Source organism: Schistosoma mansoni, chromosome 1 (assembly GCF_000237925.1).
Source record: "Schistosoma mansoni strain Puerto Rico chromosome 1, complete genome".
NCBI lineage: Eukaryota > Metazoa > Platyhelminthes > Trematoda > Strigeidida > Schistosomatidae > Schistosoma > Schistosoma mansoni.
Genome location: NC_031495.1, coordinates 49,240,955 through 49,250,802, shown reverse-complemented (window position 1 = coordinate 49,250,802; position 9,848 = coordinate 49,240,955). Strand labels below are relative to the sequence as shown.

General features: G+C 32.2%; 1 non-coding gene across 1 annotated transcript; it reads left to right on the top strand.

The window, feature by feature from the left end:
• Positions 1–303: 303 nt before the first annotated feature.
• Positions 304–370, top strand: Smp_tRNA_02398_Gln_TTG.1.1. The gene has a single exon. It is a non-coding gene (tRNA).
• The last annotated feature ends 9,478 nt before the right edge of the window (positions 371–9,848 follow it).

Genomic DNA, 9,848 nt, shown 5'->3' with positions numbered 1-9,848 from the left:
TGAATCAAGAATGAACAAAATATATCGAGCGAAACAGTCCGTACTAGGGATTATTCATTCAAGAAACTGATCTATGTTTGATCATCTTTAGGCATTGATTCAAATTTGAGTAATGAAGGTTTCAGGTAAAAATAAAGCTCTCAATTATCACGAAGCATTCCATCCAACGAAAGCTAATATTAGTGCACTTTTAATATCTTGAAACTTTGGTCAAATAACTAAACAGGTTAAATTCACTTAGTATTGTTTGTTAGAATCTTCTCATTGAATCACCCCATTGAACAAGCAAGTGGCTATCAGGACTCAGTAGCTGAGTGGATAACGCGATGGCGTTTGAAGTGAAAGGTACTGGGTTCGAATCCCAGAGTGAACATCAACTCTGAGATGCAGGTACATCCAGCTGACGAGTACCAAATAGGACGAAACGCGTGTACTGGATTCCACTGCTAGCCACTATCCATTTTTGCTTACAACTAAACAGATTGCTCTAGAAAATGTAGAAAATTTGATTGGACCATGTTATTTTTAAAAATGGTTCATGTTATGTGCAAGGAAATCTCCTACACAATATTTGCTAAGTAATGGCTAAATATTTACAAAATGATTCGCTACATAGCAGGTTAGATTTGGCCTCTTTTTATCAAAAAATACAGTGTCGGCTAAATTACTGAATACCACTGTATACATCATATCCCAACAGCCATTATGTTTCTTGATCTTAGATTTGCTTTCAATTTCCCTCTGGTAAGTTTAATGAAGTCGTGAGAGCTATGTATATAAATACTTCAGTTTGAGTAAGAACTTTTAAACACTTCGGACTTGACTTTTCTGAATAAAACTTGGAAATAATCAAGCTTTCTAATTTTACCGTCTCCCTTTGACTTTCCTAACGACTATACTCTAATTAACGCGTGTTCTTAAGTTATGAAATTCCTGCCTGAAGAAATCAATTACAGTCATAAATATGTATATATAAAATCATTTCAAAGTCCAAGAACTCGTGAGCTAATCAGTAAATACCTAATCAGTTAGTAATCAGCGTCCATAATTGTGCTACTTCTGAGTTATTACAACTCCAGTATTAATGATAAACCACTTCAAATAATCACCTGAGCTGTTTTACATTGTGTTCGCTTCGATGGATAAAATTTACATTCGTCTAGTGTAGATAGAGTAGTGTTTGTCAGTTTGATATGTTTTTAAAAGTTACTAAATTGTCTTATCGTGAAAGATTAAATATTTGACTCTACAGTGTACCCAAACATAAAAGACAAAGTTTATGATCTCATCTCTCTTATTTTTCTTTCTACCGGTCATGTCACCCCTATGTTTTTCTGACATTGCTTCTGCTTATTATAAAATATTATCTGTAGAAATAATAATTTAATATATCATGTTATATTTTGTTTACTTTGTCTGTTTAAGTATCTTATCTGTAAAGCATCTAACATGCTATTTGCTTATACACAGGAATTATAAAAAGATCGTTACAGAGTTTTAAATGTAGAAACTAATAGAATTCTCAAGACTATTGTGCTCCCCCTCAATATCTTTTTTTGAAAACATGTGTATCAAAATGATAGATCGCTTAACTTATTTCTCATACTGAAAACTTAGTGGATAGTTGAGATTTAGTGACGGATTATAGATATAATTTTACAAAAAAACACGGTCAAGGCCACAAATGCTCAATGAAAATGTTTTTTCTAATCGCATCAATGGGGGGACACGAATTCGGATTTCTAGAACAATATCAATCAAAATTATAAGTACGTCTTTCCTTATATCAAAGAAGTACTTGACACACTCTCATCACGTTTCTCAAAATAGTCATTCATATACATTCACTCTACATTATTTTATCCCTTACAGAACATATTCTTTCTTCGATTCCATGACTAGCTCAAAACGAAATATTTGAAATCATGAAGTTATTTGATTTAGTCGAACATTATTTATCGGTATAATTTTGAACATTACATTCAATAAATGAAGACATTTGAGAAACAGTTTAAAGCGAATTGATTTGAAAATCTTATACATAATTAAATATAAAATGACCAGATTTCATATTGTCTTGTATTTGTAGGCTACACTCTTCACAGACTGATCTCAGTTATAATATCAGTGAAAGCCAAGGAGCACCGAATAACCATTTCCTTCCTATGATAGGATCCTTCAACAATGAGCACCCATAAGCTTGCCAACGACTGAACCTGGAACCTTCGGTTCTCACAATGAACCTTTATTCATTGAAATCATTGGGTTGAAGTTATATGATATGATTACAACCCGCAATTTGTTTTGTATAATAATTGTAAACTGTAAGGATGGCTCTTTGGCAAACTCAAGGAGCTCAGAAATAGTCGAAGACATTCCATCCAATCACCGCTTGAGGAACATTCGAGAGTGTCGACGTGTAGCTTCCCTATTGGATGAATAAGAAGGATCTCTTATGTGCCTATAGGATGTCCGAAATGATGATTTACTTTCAGCCAAAAACTATAAATACATGAGATTTCTGTACTATATTTGACACTGTGTTAGGAATAACATTCCTACTTACTGGTCTTCTGTCTTGCGACGTTGCAGGTTTGATCTTTCAAGTAGTCTGGTAGTAGGCAACATAGCAAGAATCAAAAGCTCTAAATATAACATAAACCCCATATAAAATATTCAAAGTGTTAAAAATGTTTTTATATATACTTCAGAAAAAGTAAATCATTTCAATCAAAATAAAACATGATATTCATCATCTGTTGATATCAAACTAAAGATTAACATCAATCGTAAATAAATACCAGTAAAGAATACTTTCTTAAAGTGAAACCAATTCCCCCTTAAATATCATATATTTAAAATTTAAAATATATAAACAATATATTGATTACAAAATGTTATTTTATTTAAACTAAATCAGTGATTGAATTTCGAATAACAAATTTATTTAAATCATGAGTGAATTGAAGCTAGACCACGGTGAAAAACCTGGAAGCACTGGATGGTCGTTTTGTCCTACTCTGGGACTCCTCATCAGTGAGCATTCATGATCCAGCCTCACGAGATTCGAACCCAAGACCTATCATTTTCGCACACCAGCGCTTAACCACTAGACCACTAAGTCAGCATTCAACAGTGTCAATGTCTAACTTCAACCAATCCACGAAATTGAGCAACCATCCACCATTGTCTTCAGTAAAACATGATCTCACAACAGACCCGTTTGAACTCCACTGGTCACTGCTTCTCACTAGAACTTCATGAAATACATCTTGAAGTCAGTCATTAGTGAGAATATGATTATTATCAGAAGGGGTTTAGTAGAGATTTTAGTATTTTTATAGTTAAATTCATAAGTCAATTGAAGCCAGACCACTATAGAAAACCTACTGAAGAGTCTCATAATAGAAGGAAACAGCCATCCAGTACTTCCAGGTTTTCTATGGTGGTCCAGCTTCAATTAATTCATGATTTCAACTATATAAAATTACTAAAATCTACATAAAATCGCCTTCTGACAATAAATTTAATTTTTTTATTCTATTTTTTTAAATATTTTATTTAACATAAATAAATTAAAAAATGTAAATTTTTATAATTGATTTTATTTGATACAATTACATTTTGTTGTTGTTTACATAAACAAATAATCAATATTTACTAATATTGAATAATGAACAATAACAAAGAAATTTGAATTTTTCCGTTTTTTTTTCTTTTTTTGTTTTTGTTTTTCACAATATTTTTAAATAACAAAAAAAATCAAATTTTTTCATGTGAATATTTTTTTTAAAAAAAACTGTATAGTTTTAGGTGATTTCGTTTTTTTTCTTTTCTTTATTTTTAAACCAGTACTGTTATATTTAGGGAGAAAATATTATATGAAAGAAAAAATCCTAATTCAATATCTTTCATTAAATTTATTTATCATTTTCATAGTTAAAAGCATGAGTCAATTAAAGCTAGACCACCGAGGAAAACCTGGAATCACTGGACGGCCATTTCGTTCAATTGTGGGACTCCTCAGCAGTGCTTATCTATGACTTCGCCTCGCGAGATTCGGGAGGTAAATCCAGGAGTTCTAGTGAGAAGCAGTGACCAGTGGAGTTCAAACCACGTCTGTTGTGTGATATCAACTCATTGAAGACAATTGGTGAAAGGTTGCTCAATGTCGTGGATTGGTTGAAGTTAGACATAGACACTATGGGATGCCGGCTCAGTGATCTATCGGTTAAGTGCTCTGGCGCGAGACTGGTAGGTCCTGGGTTCGAATCACGCGAGGGAAGGTCGTGGATGCGCACTGCTGAGGAGTCCCACAATAAGATGAAATGGCCTTCCAGTGCTTCCAGGTTCTCCTTGGTGGTCTAGCTTCAATTGACTCAAGCTTTTAACTATGAAAATACTAAATCTCCACAAAACCCCTTCTTATTTATCATTGAAAAACATAAGTTTGAAAAGAATGATCATTGAAATTTTTTATTTAGTTTCTATGGTTATCTAGAAATAAATCGATTGTAAAGAATTGTAACATTTTTACAGTTGTTTATCGATTTGAATTATGATTGGTTTAATTTGATTGAATTTTGAATTCATCATGTTATATCATATATAATCTGGTTAGAGAAATACTATCCATTTGTAATGATAATCATTAAGAGTATATTTGATATTGCTCACGTACATTCGACTGTACATATATACCGTTTCTTATCAAAATAAATGATCTCCATAAGATAAGTATCTTTTGAATATACACATTATAGTTTCTGTATTCATATTATTTAATTTAAATAAATAATACATAATATCAGTAGTATCTAACTTTTAAATAAAACTATTTATGTTATTATCATAGTTACTATTTCTCTTATTTTACTTTGTAGATTCAAAATAGAAACTTTTTAAATTCTCTCAGCTATTAAAAATTTTAATAGTTGAGATCATGAATCAATTGAAGCTAGACCATCATACAAAACCTGGAAGCACTGGACAACCGTTTTTGTCCTATTATGGGATTCCTCATGGTCTCAACTATTAAAATGACTATAATATCCACAAAACCCCTTCTGATATTAAAAAATTATTTATTAATTATTATTTAAATTACTAATCATCTACCCAAAGTTTGTGCTGATGATGTTGTTCAGAAGGACGATGAAAGCTCCACGACCAAACCATCCAGCTCAGAGAACAAAACTCCATCAAAATACTAATCATCTAATTTATACTACTATCTTACTTAAAATCATGTGTATATATATATATTATTTTGACTAGTTCAGTTGATTTCAATCATATATGTTAAATAAATTTTGTTTACATATTCTATTAAAATCTATAAAATCTAAAACGTGATAAATAAATATCAAAACAAAACAAAACAAACTATCCTGATCTGGAATAATCTAATTTAATTATTTGTAAATAAATAATCTATATTTGACAAATTTTGTTTTTATTCATTTTAATGTCTATTAGCTATGTCTAATAGTCATATGATCACATTGTTAACATGAAAGCAATAAATATCATTGTCTGTCTGGAAAAAATATAATTTATGTAACAATATTTGAATAGTTGAGATCATGAATTAATTGAAACTAGACCACCACTAGACTAGAACACTTGGAAGCACTGGACGGTCGATTCGTCCTATTATGGGACCCCTCAGAAGTGGGAAACTGTGACCAGTGAAGTTCAACCGGGTCTGTTGTGAGATAGTAACTTACTGAAGACAGTGGTGGACGGTTGTTCAAGTTCGTGGATTGGTTGAAGTTAGACATTAACACCGTTGAATGCTGACTTAGTAGTCTAGAGGTTAAGCGCTCGTGTGCGAAACTGATAAGTCCTTGGTTCGAATCCCGTGGATGCACACTACTGAAGAGTCCCGGAGTAGGACAAATCGGCCGTCCAGTGCTTCCAGGTTTTCTACGATGGTCTAGCTTCAATGGACTCATGAATTCAACTATGAAAAATGTTTAATTTACCGTTAAGCTCAAATATCCATACATTTTATCAAAAACAAAATGTTCATTTTAGATATATATTTTTTCTTTGGTAAATTTTAAGAATAAAAATTACGGAAGATCAATTATTTTGGTTGATGGTAGTTCTAATGGTCATTTTGAATTGCTGCCACATACTTTTTTACTGCTCAGACATGCTAGCTAAACCAAATTATACTTGTTAATTTATATATTCGTGTATTTATACTGTTTCATGTGAATCGAAGTTGCGTGCAAGTTAGATTATAATCTGTTGTGTACTTAAGGGAGATTAATTTATTAAACTTCATAAACTCTATATTAGTATCACTAAAATCCACTGAAGCTGTATTGTCGACCCGAATATATATTGATAAAACGGGTATACATCTCAAGTAAGTGTAATGGATCTTAGTGAATCTGTTATAGTCGCATAAGTACAAAGTTTTTTTGTTTATTAAACTCTTGAAATCAAAATATATTTTGAAGTCCCTTGGTATTGTTTGTTTGAGACTCATTAGCTAAATGTACCTGCATCTCATGGTTGATGTTCACTCTGGGACTCAACAGGACTGGGTTCGAGTCCCGGAACGAACATCGACTCAGATGCAGGTACATCCAGCTGACGAGTCTCAAAAAGGAAGAAACGCGCGTCCTGTATTCCACTGCCAGCCACTGTCCATCTTTGCTTATGAAACTAGATTTTGTTGTAAAACTTTTGCTGAAATAATACTTACGAGAACAAATCAGAATAATTTCTCACGTTAACTAGATACTCTTCATTCCTCTAACCTTTTTAAATATATGTTTTATGTTGCATTCATCAATCTTTTATGCTACAGTTCTGATAAACCAGATGAGGTATACTCATGAGGAAACAAAGTTCATATGATGTCGTTCAGATGTTTATTGATGATTTACTAATTGTATCATTTACTTCATTTAAACTGTTTTCTGAATCCATTCCTTTATTGGCATAAATAGACATACATCAGCATGTTGAAGAATTTACACTCTCTGTTTCATCGTTCAATATTATCTCCAAAAGATAGTGAATGAAATAATGACTTATCATATACAAATACTATCTGTTTTGGTAATGCCAACTAAAAGATTTTTACGACTTTTCATTCGTCAACTTGTAGATAACTAGTAGTATACATATCAAAATATTTAAAACTTTATCTTGTAGTGACGGTTACTATGTCAAGCCCATATAGCTTATTCTAGCTTCCGGACAGACCAATCTATTCATTCATCTTGTGTCACATTTTGACCTTAATTATTCCCATATCAACCTTGACTATTTTCATATGAGCGTATGTGTATGCATTTCTTATCCTATTCATCACATATCTGTAACTTGTTTTTGTTGGACTATAAATATCGATTCACACTTGATTATATCAAGTCGGTTAACTCGCCTTCTCTATTGAGCGTCACTTTGTTTTGCCTCACTTTCCGATTAACAAGTGTATGAAATATACGTATTCAAAACTTTATTCTCGTATTTGACTTATTTAATTATGTTATTGACTAACGCGATTTTAGTAGATTATTATATACAACGATTGGCGGCATGTATAATTACAATAACAATCATCATATGGTCCAAAAGGAGTAAAACCTCCTGTCATTAAAATCTATCCTACATTTTTCAGTGTTTTAGTTAACAAAATAAAGATATTTTTACAGAATTGAATTGCGCTATTCTCTGCATGTACTTTTTTATTCAAACATACCTTTATCTTTTTCCTGAATATTGATTAATTTTCTGTCGCTAGATTACTTGAAATACCTCCCATAAACATTTCATAATAGTTTAATACCTCACACATGATTGTAAGTTGAAATCTATGATAGACATTTTGAGTTGAAATCATGAATCAATTGAAGCTAGACCACCATGGTAAACCCGAAAGCACTAGACGGTCGTTTCGTTCTATTATGGGACCCCTCAGCAGTGAGAAGCAGTAGCCAGTGGTGGACGGTTGCTCAATTTCGTAGATTGGTTGAAGCTAGACATTGCCACCGTTGCCTGTTAGCTCAGTAGTCTAGACGCTAAGTGCTCGTGTGCGAGTCTGATAGGTCCTGGATTCAAATTCTGTGTGTAGGATCATGGATGCGCACTGCTGAAAAATCCCGGAGTTGGACAAATCGGCCGCCCAGTGCTTCCAGGTTTTCTATGGTGGTCTAACTTCAATTGGCTCATGATTTCAACTATAAAATTATTAAAATCTCCACAAAACCCCCTCCTGATAAATACCACAAGTTCTTTGATATGGACTTCTTATATCATTACAAATAAATTAGTCTATATCTTCTATGTTTACTATAAGAGATCATATATCGATCGCTTTCATAAATTCAAACCCAGAAAATGCAACAATCAGAAACAATGTCCTTCCTGAAATAAGTATGATCAATAAAATATTGAATAAATGTCAAAAAATAATAAATAAATAACTCGATCAAATTAAAATAATAATGTTTAACTTAAAGTTACCATAATTGTATAGAATAAATACTAAAATGTCGAATATTTTTTTGGGTGGGAATCAGTAAGTATCACACGAATCGAATGATTTTTTGAACAGTTTGTTAGGCGAGACTGTAATTTATGGACGAGCCAATCAGAAGCGCTTGAGGGATTTCAAGGTCATGGCGCCTATTTCAGTAGCTGGTGTTCATTTAAGATCGGTTCACAGATAATTATAGAGAAGACTCGACAATTAAGCTCTTACAACAAATGATGTAATATATGTTAAAGGAAGACGTTTACTGGAATAGGGACCTTTATCGCTCGAGCCAGATTGAGACTAAGGCATATTATAATAATTGCTGCGAACCGTATAATAAAAGCACCAGTAACATTGGCTGCGATAATCGCAGATGTTATTGAAGCTTCTGCTGTTCAGTGGTATGAGTATTGTAGGGACATATCCCTAACAAAAATGATAAACTTACACAACCGGAGTACACACAAACAATGTTAAATCTATGTGGTCCAAGCTGAGAGGGTTTTTGTGACCTTATCATGGCTCCAGAGACCAACTATTATGGAGACATATGGATGAGTTCCTCTACCTTATGCATTATGATTTTGTAACCTTTGAACATTTTTCTAACTTTGCCAAGTTTTTGGATCATATAAAACAAGCGTATCCTCTTTAATTTTTGGTTTTGTATAATATATTTTTACTCTATGCTGACTGTTTACTGATTGGCTAACATTTCTCAAGGTAATATTAGATTCGTTCAAAGGTCGTCCATAAATTATAGTCTCGCCGTTTGTTAATATTGTAGTGAACGAGAACATAAGAGGTGATAATCGGATGTATTTGAATACACAAATAAAGAGTATCTTAGTAAAATATGAGAATCGCACAGTAAATTCTTCATTTGCAAAATATCAGTCAATTGTCTCAAACTTGACTATTCCTTCTGTAAAATGTCAATCAATCGTCCCAGACTTCATTGCTTTTTCATTTCCACACCAATCATTCTTTGTTCTCATTCTCTTTTCTTTAATCTTCTTAACGTTCTGCCTCCAATCATTTCATTTTCAACTAATAATATATACTACTTTATATCTATCGACATCAATAGTATACACCATAATGTTTCATATCAGTGAAAAGAGGACAAAATAAAGTACAAATTTGAAGAAATAAAACAAAATATGTCTGTCAATTGTTTATAATTGTTTAAATGAATCATTACACATAACAATTTCATATTCAATTATAATGATTACAATCAACATCAATATAAAACATGTGACATGTTTTTTATTCTACAAAATTCCACTTAAATGATTCTTTGTCTAACATCACTGTAATAAACTAATGCAACTACATTCAT